Source organism: Suncus etruscus, chromosome 6 (assembly GCF_024139225.1).
Source record: "Suncus etruscus isolate mSunEtr1 chromosome 6, mSunEtr1.pri.cur, whole genome shotgun sequence".
Classification (NCBI taxonomy): Eukaryota; Metazoa; Chordata; class Mammalia; order Eulipotyphla; family Soricidae; genus Suncus; species Suncus etruscus.
The window spans coordinates 115,969,833-115,983,078 of NC_064853.1; the positions used below are offsets into that span (position 1 = coordinate 115,969,833).

The 13,246-nt window shown below is 36.0% G+C and overlaps 2 non-coding genes across 2 annotated transcripts; one reads left to right on the forward strand and one right to left on the reverse strand.

The window, feature by feature from the left end:
- Window positions 1-4,087: 4,087 nt before the first annotated feature.
- LOC126012296 (U6 spliceosomal RNA) lies at window positions 4,088-4,194 on the forward strand. Its single transcript, XR_007496813.1, has one exon. It is a non-coding gene; the product is annotated as a U6 spliceosomal RNA (small nuclear RNA).
- Window positions 4,195-11,210: 7,016 nt separating this feature from the next.
- On the reverse strand, window positions 11,211-11,317 carry LOC126012349 (U6 spliceosomal RNA). Its single transcript, XR_007496859.1, has one exon. It is a non-coding gene; the product is annotated as a U6 spliceosomal RNA (small nuclear RNA).
- Between the last annotated feature and the right edge of the window lie 1,929 nt (window positions 11,318-13,246).

Below are 13,246 nucleotides of genomic sequence, written 5' to 3' on the forward strand. Positions count from 1 at the left end.
ATATGAAGCTCACCTTGAGGAGGGGTCAGTGCAATTAGAGCACTAACAACTACCAAGACAAATTTAATAAGTGAGAGAAGTAGAATGCCTGTCTTGATTATAAGCATGGTGTGTAGACGAAGGGAGACAGGGTGTATTGGTGGTGGGAATATTGCACTGTTGAGAGGGTGTACTTTTGTGACTGAAATCCAACTACAGTCATGTCTGTAATCACGGTGTTTAAAAAAATAATACAGACCAATATCCCTGATGAACATAGATGCAAAGATCCTCAACAAAATTCTGGCAAATAGGATCCAATGTCTCTTCACCCAGACCAAGTAGGTTTCATTTTAGGAATTCAAGGATGATTTAACATATGTAAATCAATAAATATCATTATTATATCAACAAAAAATAAAATACATATGAATGAACATCAATAGATGCAGAGAAAGCATCCAATAAGGTCCTTTCTTGATTAAAACTCTTATCAAAATGGGAACAAAAGGAACTTTTTCAATATATTCAAGGCAATCTACCCAAAGGCAAAAATTATTCTCAATGAAGATAAACTAAAATCCTTTCCTCTAAAATCTGGTACAAGACAAGGCTGTTTTCTCTTACCACCCCTATTAAACCTGTGCTGGAAGTTCATGCCATATCTATTAGGCAAGAAAAGGATATCAAGGGTATCCAGATAGGAAAGGAAGAATTTTAGCTCTTACTGTTTGTAGATGGCATGATACTATACTTAGAAAACCATAAAGACTCTACCAAAAAGCTTCTAGAAACAAAAGATCCATATATCAAAGTGACCGTCTAAAATTTTAACACCCATAAATCAATGTCTTCATGTATATCAATAATGATAGAGAATAAATGGGCATTAAAAATCAATCCCATTCATATCAGTTTCACACAAACTCAAATATTTTGAAGTCAACCTTTCTAAAGATGTGAAGGGCCTATACATAGAAAACGAAAAGAATCCCTGCTTCAAGAAATAAAAGAGGACACAAGGAAATGGAGGCATGTACCCTGCTCATAAATTGGGAGGATTAACATCATCAAAATGGCAGTACTCCCCAAGGCATTCTACAGATTTAATGCAATTCCTCTAAGGATACCATGACATTCTTCAAAGAAGTGGATCACACACTCCTGACATTTATTTGGAACAATAACCACCCATGAATATCTAGAGCAACCCTTGGGAAAAGGAATATAGGAGGCATTACTTTTTCCAATTTTAAATTTTATTACAAAGCTATAGTCATTAAAACAGCATGGTATTGGAATAAAGACAGACCCTCAGATCAGTAAAATAGACTTGAGTATTCAAAGAATGTTCCCAAACATACAACCAATTAATTTTTGATAATGGGGCAATAAATGAAAAATGGAGCAAGGAAAAGCCTCTTCAACAAGTGGTGTTGAGACAATTTGTTAGTCATGTGCAAAAAAGTGAACTCAGACCTCCATCTAATACCATGCCAAAGGTCAAATCCAACTGGCTTAAAGACCTTGATACACTCCACGACATTGAGACTAAAGAAAGGCATCTTAAAAGAGAAAACATCACTCGCCAAACAAGTGGAGTGGAAATTAATAGATCAGACTATATTAAGCTGAGAAGCTTCTGCACATCATAGGGAATAGTGCCTAGGATACAAAAACCACCCACAGAATATGAGAAACTATTCACCCAATACCCATCAGATAAGAATATATCTTGTGTCTATCTTGTATATCAGAGATATACAATGTACTGACAGAACTTAGCAAGAAAAAAATCTAACCCCATCAACAAACGGGGAAAAGAAATTAACAATTTCTAAGAGAAGAAATACAAATGGCCAAAAGGCACATGAAAAAATACTCCACATCACTAATCATCAGGGAGGTGCAAATCAACACAATGAGGTACCATCTCACGCCACAGAAACTGGCATACATCACAAATTATAAGAATAATCTGTGCTGGTAGGGATGTGAAGAGAAAGGAAATCTCATTCACTGCTGGTGGGAATGTAGGCTAGTCCAGTCTTTATGGAAAATAATATTAAGATTCTTCAAAAAACTGGAAATCGGGTCCAGAGCTAGAACACAGCGATAGGGCTTTTGTCTTGCATCCCATATGTGGGGGGTCATTGGTGATGGGTATGTTTGCATTGGTGAAGGGGGGTGTTCCTTATATGACTGAAACCCAACTATAATCATGTCTTTAATCAAGGCTTAAAGATATTTTTTTTTAATTGGAAAAGGAAAAAAGAAAAAATCAAAGTGTGCCAGACCTACATGACTATTTAAGTATTTTGCTCATGAGGTTTTAAGCAACCAAATGTTGAAAATTTACTAATTCATACTCCGTTTTTTTAAAAGTAAACATAGTAAAAATATTTTGCATTAGGACTTTATTTCTTTTCTTACTGTTTTTTATATATCAACCAACCTACCCACTTAACAATCATCTAATAGAAACATCCATGGTCTCAGGACATACTGACTTAATAATCTTCATGGCATAAGAAAAGGAGTTCCCAATATAAAAAAAAAACTTCTCCTTGTATAACTTCTCTTTTCACAAGATACAATGCTATATTAATAGAAAAATCCGTTATTAATACAATGTTACTTTCAATTACATCTAAGTTGTCAATGTACAATCTTGCCTTACTCTTCCTGACAGACACTTTGGGAGAATTTAATATTTTGTGCTAATGTTCTAAGGTCAAAATAAGTTCACTGTTGGGTGTTCTACATTTTTAGCAGAGGATAACTGTAAGAGTATCTGGGAGATACTGGGACATCTGGAGGTTCTGGGTGATGCCGTAGCATGTGCACTACAGGAAAAACCAGCCTGAAGCTAATTAATTGGCATGGGCTCCCTCTGCTGGTTAATGAAAATACCAAGAGCCCACAAAGTAAAACATGAAAACTTTAAATAGAAAACTTTATATAGAAATTTTCATGGAGATGAAGCAAACACATCCCCTGAGTGTCAAAATGCAGTTAAGAGCCTTGGACCTGCTTTTACTTACTTTATTAACTAACAAGCTCTCTTATTTATTGATGGATGCTGGCAGTAGGCATATAGTAACTGTAACTTTACTATGCAGGGCACCACAAATTATACGTCATATATTATGGAAATGTCAGTTCCCCTTGCTTCAAAATCCCATGAAGAGGGCCATAGCGATAGCACAACGAACTTTGGTTCGATCCCCAGGCATCCCATGTGGTCCCCCGAGCCAGGAAGGATATCTGAGCACAGAGCCAGAGGTAACCCCTGAGTGTCATAGGGTGTGGTCCCAAAAAAGCAACAAGAACAACAAGAACAACAAAAATTCCATGGAGAGTCTCTAGGATTTTTTTTGTAATAGTTTTGTGTTATTCTTGATAAATTAAGCTCTGGGGTCCACCTAGTTTAGAAAAGCAATGTCCAAACCCTGTTTATTATTTTGCAGGGACAATGTTTCCCATCACTCCAGGTTACTAACTATATTCATGATGCTAAGAAATAACATAACTCCTGGAAGTCAGGGGCTTGATTCTTAGCATACCCAGTAATTTGGACTACATAGAATATGATCTATTCCACAGACAATTTCTCTTCCTAAGAAAAACCAGTGCTTATTAATGATAATCATTTTAATTTTGTAAAGTCTTGCAGAGCTTTATTGTTTGCTTTTATAGATGATTTTTTTTAATTTTTATCAACTGTCTAGAACTAAAAGCAAAACCAAATCAAGTAGTACTTGGCTCATTTAGTAGCATTAAAAATGATACTTTACAAAGTTTGGAATTTTAAAATTAAACTAAAATAACCCAATGTTATTTTATAATATCTCCTTGTTTGTGTTGAGGTTTTTTCAGAATCTCTTTTGGAATAGTTGAGTATCTATAATTTTAATGGAATAGACTATATAAAATATCAGAAGTTCACAGATAAGTTCTTAAACTTACATCACAGGGTTTAAAACCTTAGGGTCAAGCAAGATAATTATAATATTTTGACAGCTGGATTTTATGTTTTTATTTTAGAAGTAACAAAAAAAGAATCTTGCATTCCACAGTCTAACAGCTTTAATCAAGAAGTGGTCAAGTGCTCTCTTCGGCTGCACATATACTACAATTGGAATGATACAGAGAAGATTAACAAGGCCCCTGTGCAAGGATGACACCCAAATTCGTGAAGCATTCCATAAAAAAAAAAAAAAGTGGTCAAGTTTCCACTATTGCTATAATTATTTCTGTGCTGTATTTGTAGAACATGACTCTCTCTTCAAAATGGTATTACACACTTTGTACCTTACTTAACTAAAAAATTGAGAATGAAAAATGTCTACTTCTCCACTTCATCCTTGAAAATACTGAGTAGTACATAGAGGTCAAGTGACAGATGGAGAGACTAATCTATATTTGGAACGTTGGTGCTATCTGTGCTCTGGAGCTATTTCCAGCCCACCGTGCTGCCAATGAAGTCATTCAATTCATCACTCTACACCTAAAATGGTCAGTAACAGAAAACCTAACTCAGACTTTATTAAGTCACTAGGAATTTACAGATTCTATTGACTAAAAAGTCCAGGGAATTGTGAGTTTGGTGAAATTTAATGAAGACTACTATCATTGTCTTGTCTTCTTATTGTCTACTTCCTTCTCAGGTCTAGTCCTCTTACAGTAATAAAATGACTATAGCAATCATATCCCATATCCATACACCAAGCATTCATATTCAAAAAGAAACTCTCTTCTGCCCAACCATTTTGAGAATTCTTCTCCTAAAAGCACATAAACCAATCATTTTGTGCAGAGCACAAGTATGTCAGCAATACTAAGCAACAGATTGCAACCAATGTTGCAATGATGTTTTGAAAAGCATACAACATGCAGTTGTCATTCTTCAGGACACTGTACACTGACAGTTTATTCAATTTTCACTATCTCTGAAATAAATATATTGGTTTGTATGACTTATTTATTTCCCACAGCCTTAGCCTTACCTGCTAAGAACTGAGGCTTAAAGAGAATAATTTGTCTAGAACCACAGGTTGAAAGCTGAGTACTTAAATGTAAGCAGGCAAACTAATATGAAAGCCCAAATAGTAACCCATGACCTGTACAAAAAAGAAAACAGTGAGAATATAACCTGGGCACTATGCTAAAAAACAAAACTGTGAAATGTCTCCAACTATCCTGAAATTGTTTTAATTTCATGATCTTATCATCCTTCCTATATCTCCTTCCACTATCTAATAAGATCTCATCAGTAGGCCCACTGAGAAGCCTTCCCTCAGCGTGGATGGCTGACCAAGATTTTTGATAGTGAAGGTGATATTTCTCATGATTACTAACAAACATTTATTTGGCCTAAATATGAATCTCTCTTCTGCTGTATTAAGTGTATATATATATATATATATATATATATATATATATATATATATATAAACATCCAAACATAAGGATCTATACAGGCAAATTGGCCTTGATTAAAAATCTATACCTGAAAAACTCAGCATCAAAAGATACTTAAAAACTATTCCTCATTGTCTTCTAAATGTTCTTCCAGGTGTTTTGTTGTTGTTGTTGTTGTTGTTGTTTTTTTGGGTTTTTTTTAGTTTTTTTAGTTTGTTTTGTTTTTTTGTTGTTTTGTTTCTTTGTTTGTTTTGGTTTTGGTTTTTGGGTCACACCCGGCAGCACTCAGGGGTTAGTCCTGGCTCTATGTCAGAAATCGCTCCTGGCAGCCTCTGGGGACCATATGGAATGCCAGGATTCGAACCACTGACCTTCTGCATGCAAGGCAAAGGCCTTACCTTCATGCTATCTCTCCGGCCCCATGTTCTTCCAGTTTTAAACAGAAAGGATTTTGAGTACTTGCTTACTAATTTTTACCTAGAATTAACATTCAAAAAATTTGGGCTGTTGAGAAAACTTTTACCAAGTATAGATTTGCATCTCTTTCAGATAAGTTTTCCTCTTTTAATTCCCTTTCCAAAAACCATTCCTTACGAAGTTAGTTATTTGTAATATGCCCCTAGATCAAAAAACCTGTTCCCTTAGAAAAGAAAATTTGATAGAAAAACTTGGATTCTTGCTAAAACCAGAATCTGCATCAGTATTGATACCTAATGCCTGGCCAGAGACAACTCTTTGAGATGTTAAAATTTACATTCTTTTTATTCTCTGGGCTCTTTTTTTTTTAAACACCTTGATTACATACATGATTGTGTATGGGTTTCAGTCATGTAAAGAACACCACCATCACCAGTGCAACATTCCCATCACCAATGTCCCAAATCTCCCTCCTCCCCACCCAACCCCCACCTGTACTCTAGACAGGCTATCTATTTTCCTCGTACATTCTCTTTATTAGGATAGTTCAAAACGTAGTTATTTCTCTAACAAAACTCATTCCTGTTTGTGGTGAGCTTCATGAGGTGAACTGTGACTTCCAGCCCTTCTCTCTTTTGTGTCTGAAAATTATTGCAAGAATGTCTTTCATTTTTCTTAAAACCCATAAATGAGTGAGACCATTCTGCGTTTTTCTCTCTCTCTGACTTATTTCACTCAGCATAATACATTCCATGTACATCCATGTATAGGAAAATTTTATGACTTGATTTCTCCTGACAGCTGCATAATATTCCATTATGTATATGTACCACAGTTTCTTTAGCCATTCATCTGTTGAAGGGCATCTTGGTTGTTTCCAGAGTCTTGCTATGGTAAATAGTGCTGCAATGAATATAGGTGTAAGGAAGGGATTTCTGTATTGTTTTTTGTGTTCCTAGGGTATATTCCTAGGAGTGGTATAGCTGGATTGTATGGGAGCTCAATTTCCAGTTTTTGGAGGAATCTCCATATCGCTTTCCATAAAGGTTGAACTAGACGGCATTCCCACCAGCAGTGGATAAGAATTCCTTTCTCTTCACATCCCCGCCAACACTGTTTGTTCTCATTCTTTGTGATGTGTGCCAATCTCTGTGATGTGAGGTGGTACCTCATATTTGTTTTGATTTGCATCTCCCTGATGATTAGTGATGTGGAGCATTTTTTCATGTGTCTTTTGGCCATTTGTATTTCTTCTTTGTTAAAGTGTCTGTCCATTTCTTCTCCCCATTTTTTGATAGGATTAGATTTTTTTTCTTGTAAAGTTCTGTCAGTGCCTTGTATATTTTGGAGATTAGCCCCTTTTCAGATGGGAATTGGGTGAATAGTTTCTCCCACTCAGTGGGTGGCTCTTGTATCCTGGGCGCTATTTCTTTTGAGGTGCAGAAGCTTCTCAGCTTAATATATTCCCATCTGTTAATCTCTGCTTTCACTTGCTTGGAGAGTGCAGTTTCCTCCTTGAAGATGCCTCTAGTCTCAATGTGCAGGAGTGTTTTGCCTACGTGTTGTTCTATATATCTTACGGTTTCGAGTCTGATATCGAGGTCTTTAATCCATTTGGATTTTACCTTCGTACATGATGTTAGCTGTCGGTCTAAGTTCGCTTTTGCAAATGGCTAGCCAGTTGTGCCAACACCACTTGTTGAAGAGGCTTTCTTTGCTCCATTTAGGATTTCTTGCTCCTTTATCAAAAATTAGGAGATTGCATATCTAGGGAACATTCTCTGAGTATTCAAGTCTATTCCACTGATCTGAGGGCCTGTCTTTATTCCAGTACTATGCTGTTTTGATAACTATTGCTTTGTAGTAAAGTTTAAAGTTGAGGAAAGAAATTCCTCCCATATTCTTTTTCCCAAGGATTGCTTTAGCTATTCTAGGGTGTTTATTATTCCAAATAAATTTCAAAAGTGTCTGATCCACTTCTTTGAAGAATGTCACAAGTATCTTTAGAAGAATCACATTAAATCTGTACAATGCTTTGGGGAGTATTGCCATTTTGATGATATTAATCCTGCCAATCCATGAGCAGGGTATGTGTTTTCATTTCTGCGTGTCTCTCTTATTTCTTGGAGCAGAGTTTTATAGTTTTTTTGTATAGGTCCTTCACATTTTTAATCAAGTTGATTCCAAGATATTTGAGTTTGTGTGGCACTATTGTAAATGGGGTTGTTTTCTTAATGTCCATTTCTTCCTTATTACTATTGGTGTATGGAAAGGCCATTGATTTTTGTGTGTTAATTTTGTAGCCTGCCACCTTGCTATATGAGTCTATTGTTTCTAGAAGCTTTTTGGTAGAGACTTTAGGGTTTCCTAAGTAGAGTATCATGTCATCTGCAAACAGCAAGAGCTTGACTTCTTTCTTTCCTATCTGGAGTCCCTTGATATCTTTTTCTTGCCTAATCGCTATAGCAAGTACTTCCAGTGCTGTGTTGAATAGGAGTGGTGAGAGAGGACAGCCTTGTTTTGTGCCAGAATTTAGAGGGAAAGCTCTTAGTTTTTCTCCATTGAGGATAATATTTGCCACTGGCTTGTGGTAGATGGCCTTAACTATATTGAGAAATGTTCCTTTCATTCCCATCATGATGGGAGTTTTGATCAAGAATGGGTGTTGGACCTTATCAAATGCTTTCTCTGCATCTATTGATATGATCATGTGGTTTTTATTTTTCTTGTTATTGATATTGTGTATTATGTTGATATATTTACAGATGTTAAACCATCCTTGCATTCCTGGTATGAAACCTACTTGATTGTAGTGGATGATCTTCTTAATGAGGCATTGAATCCTATTTGTCAGGATTTTGTTGAGGATCATTGCATCTGCATTCATCAGTTATATTGGTCTGTAATTTTCTTTTTTCGTAGCATCTCTGTCTGGTTTAGGTATCAAGAACTCTAGCATCAAAAAATACAAAGTAATCAGGTAAATCAGAAAACTAAATCAAATATCCTGCTGCTTACCAAAAACACATATAAATTGTATGATAAACATAGATTCAAATTAAACTGGAAAACAATAGAAACTATCATGGTTTTTTTTTTCTATTTACTTTATGTAAGCACTGTGGTTACAAAATTGCTCATGGATGAATTCCAGTCATACAATGTACCAATGCACATTTCCCATCACCAATCTCTCCAGTTTTCCTCCCACCCTACCTCCTGCTTGCCTGTAGAACAGGCATTTTAGCCACCCTCTCTCTGCTCTCTCACGCTCTATTTTTCTATTCCTATTTTTTTTTATTTTTATACACTTTGGTTTGCGCTATTGTTAATAAAAAGGAACCATACATATCATTTCTTGTCCAAAGTGATTAGTTCCAACTATCATTAGCTTAATACCAGACTCACCATTGTTTGTGGCAAGCATTCTACCATGGACTAATCCTCTGGCCCTCATCTTTAGTGTCTCTGGATATTACCAACATACTGTCTTTTATTTTTCTTTTATTCACAAATAAATGAGATTATTTTTATATCACTCCCTGTGACTTTTTTCAGTCATCATGATAGTCTATATTCTTCCATGTATAAGCAAATTTCATGCCTTCATTGTCATTACAGCTGCATTGCATTCCATTGTGTAGATGTACCACAGATTGTTTAGCCACTCAACTGCTCTTGGGCACTTAGGTTTTTTCCAGATTCTAGCTAATGGAAATATCTGCATGGTGTTTTGTTGTTGTTGTTGTTGTTGTTCCTAGGATATATTACTAGAAATACTATTGCTAGATAATATGGAATCTCAATTTCTAGTTTCTTGGGGAATATTTATATTGTTTTCCCAAAAGGATAGGTCAGTCTACATTCCCACCACCAGTGAATGAGAGTTCTTTTCTCTTTGCATCCAAGTCAGTACTGGTTATTCTTGTTCTTTGTGACATGTGCCTATCACTGAAGTGTGAGTTGATATCTTGTTGTTTTGATTTGCATTTCACAATGTAAGTGATGTGGAATACTTTTTCATGTGCCTTTAGGCCATCTGGATCCTTTCTTTTAGGAAATGTCTGTTCACTTATTCTCCCCATTTGTAGATAAGATTAGATGTATTTTTCTTACTAAGTTCTATCAGTGCCTTGTATATCTTATATATTAACCTCTTATCTGATGTGTACTGGGTGAATAATTTCTTTCATTAGGTGTATTATATTTGTATGCTACTTAGCGTTTCATTTAAAGTAGAAAAGCTTCTTAGTTTTACGTAGTCTCATTTGTTTATCTTTGCTTCCACTCACTTGGACATTGGTATTTCCTCTACAAAGATGTCTTTAGTTTCAATGTCATGGAGTGTTTGGGTTAGGTTGTCCTCAATGTATTTTATGGTTTTCATTTCTGACATTAAGGTTCTTTATCTATTTTGCTTTGAACCTTGTGAATATTATTAGAGGTCTGAACTCACTGTTTTGCATGTTGTTGACCAGGATTCCCAAAACACTTAAAGAGGTTTTCCCTTGCTCCACTTCATATTTCTTTCTCTTTATCAAAGATTAATTGATTGTGTACCAGGGTCAGTTTTAGGACATTCAGGTTTATTCCATTGATCTGTGTTCATATACCATTGTGTTTCAATGATTAATGCTTCACAGTTATAGTTTGAAGTTGGGAAAAGTGATGCCTCCCATCTTCTTTTTTTTCCAAGGATTGCATTAGCTATTCCTGGACGTTTGTTGTTCCAGATGACTTCAAGAGTGTTTGATGAGGGGCCAGCACAGTGGCGCAAGTAGTAGGGCATTTACCTTGCATGCACTAACCTAGGACGGACCGTGGTTTGATCCCCCGACATCCCGTATGGTCCCCCAAGCCAGGAGTGATTTCTGACTGCAGAGCCAGAAGTAACCCATGAGCATCACAGGGTGTGGCCAAAAGCAAATATAAATAATTTTTTAAAAAAGAGTGTTTGATGCACTTCTTTGAAAAATATGGGTATTCTTATACTAATTGCTTTAAATCTGTATAATGCCTTGGGACATATTGTCATTTCGTGATTTTAATCCTCTCAATCTATGAGCATGGATTTATTTCCTTGTGTCCTCTTATTTCTTGAGGCAGTGTTTTGTTGTTTTCTTTGTATAGGTTTTTCACTTCTTTAGTTTATTGCGATGTACTTGATGTTTGAGGCACAATTATAAATGACTTTGCTTTCTTAATATCACTACCTTCTCTTTCATTATTTGTACATAGAATAACTATGAACTTTGCATATTAATTTTGTAGCCTACCACTTTATTATACAAATCTATTGTTTCTCAAAGCTATTTGGTAGTGTCTTTTGGAGTTTCTACATAAAATATCATGTCAACTGAAAAGAGCGAGAACTTGACTTATTCCTTTCCTATCTGGATGCCCTGATAACTTTTTTGTGTGTCATCCTTGCTCAGGGGCCATGCTAATATTCGCTGTATCTTTCCAATTTTAGTATATGTGCTGCTAAAGCAAGCACATGCCCTTTTTTTTTTTTTGTGCAAAACTGCTGTGACAAGTACATTCACTACTATGCAGAGTAGAAATGGCTAAAGAGTGAAAACTTGTCTTGTATTAGATCTTAGGAAAGACTATTAGTTGCTCCCCATTGAGAATAATGTTATGGCAAAGGGTCTTGACTATATTGAGAAGAGTTCCTTCCATTCTCATCTTTTTGAAACTTTTTATCATTAATGATTACTATCTCATCAAATAATTTCTTGTATCTATTTATTAGATCATATGATTTTATTTTTATGATGTGATACATTATATCAACTGACTTACATATGTTAAACCATCTTTAAATATATGGAATCCTACTTGATTATAACGTATAACCTTCATAATGAGCTATTGTATTCTATTTGCTTGTATTTTGTTGAGGATCTTTGTTCATCATCAGAATTATTGACCCTTAGTTCTCTTTTTTCTGTGGTGTCTCTGCCTGCTTTTGTTATCAGGGTGACCTTAGCTTCATAGAAACTACTTGGAAGTGTAACTGTTTCATTAACTACTGAGAAGGTCCTGAAAAGGATTGGTAGCAATCGTTCGTGTCCTTCTTTTCTTCCTCTCTCTCCTTTTTTCTTCCTTTCTTTTTTCTTTCTTTTTTTCTTTCACTTCCTTCCTTCCTATACTTTCTTTCTCTTCCTTCCTTCCTATCGTTCCTTCTTCCTTTCTTTCGTTTTTCTTCTTTCCTTTTCTTTTTCTTTCTTTCTGTTTTTGTCTCATACCCAGTTTAGGATTTATTCCTACCTCAGACCTTACTTCCTTTTCTGTGTTCAGAAATTATTCCTGATGATGGACCAGAATGATAGCACAGTAGAGGGGGTGCATGCCTTGCACGTGGCTGACCCAAATTCAATCCCCATTATTCCATATTGTCCCCTGAGCCTTCCAGGAGTGATTTCTGAGCACAGAACTAGAAATAGACACTAGCACTGCTGGGTGTGGCCCAAAAGGCAAAAACAAATTATTTTTCCTGGTGAGTCTTGAATGAGCACATACCAATTAACTACCCAATTCTGGCCCCCCCATTTTTAAAATATTTTTATTTAAACACCTTGATTACAAATATGATTGTAATTGGGTTTCAATCATGTAAAGAGCACTCCCCCTTCACCAGTGTAATATTCCCACCACCAATGTCCCAAATCTCCCTCCTCCCCACCCCTCCCCCCACCAGTACTCTATACAGGCTTTTTACTCCCTCATTCATTTGCACTGTTATGATAGTTCTCAGTGTAGTTATTACTCTAACTCAGGGGTCTCAAACTCGCGGCCCGCTGGCCGTTTGTGGCCCTCCCTACAACATTTTGTGGCCCATGGCCGGCCTTCAAATATCACAGTATTAGCGATTATTTGCTTACAGAATAATTGCAATAAAAATTGCATTAGTAAGAAAAAAATCGCATTAAACATTCGCATACCCCAAGCAGTTCTGTTTGGGGTATGCAAATGTTTAATGCGATATTTTATTGCGAATATTCGGTAAGCGAAATCCCTTATGCGGCCCTGCCTCACCCTGACTTTGCCTCCTGCGGCACCCAGGTAAATTGAGTTTGAGATCCCTGCTCTAACTGCACTCATCTCTCTTTGTGGTGAGCTACATATCATGAACTGGACCTTCCAGCCCTCCTGTCTTTTGTCTCTGAGAATTATTGCAAAAATGTATTTCTTTTTTTTTTTTAAAGACCATAGATGAGTGAGACTATTCTGCATCTATCTCTCTCCCTCTGACTTATTTCACTCAGCTGTACTGGAATATGTTAAGACTGTAAATCAGGCATACATTTTTTTAATTATCTCACAGTGAATCAATAAAAAATAATAAAATCAAACAAACCTAGATATTAATAAGGATATTAAAAAGGACATTTTGTCCTTGAACTCTCTCGTGTAGTGAGGA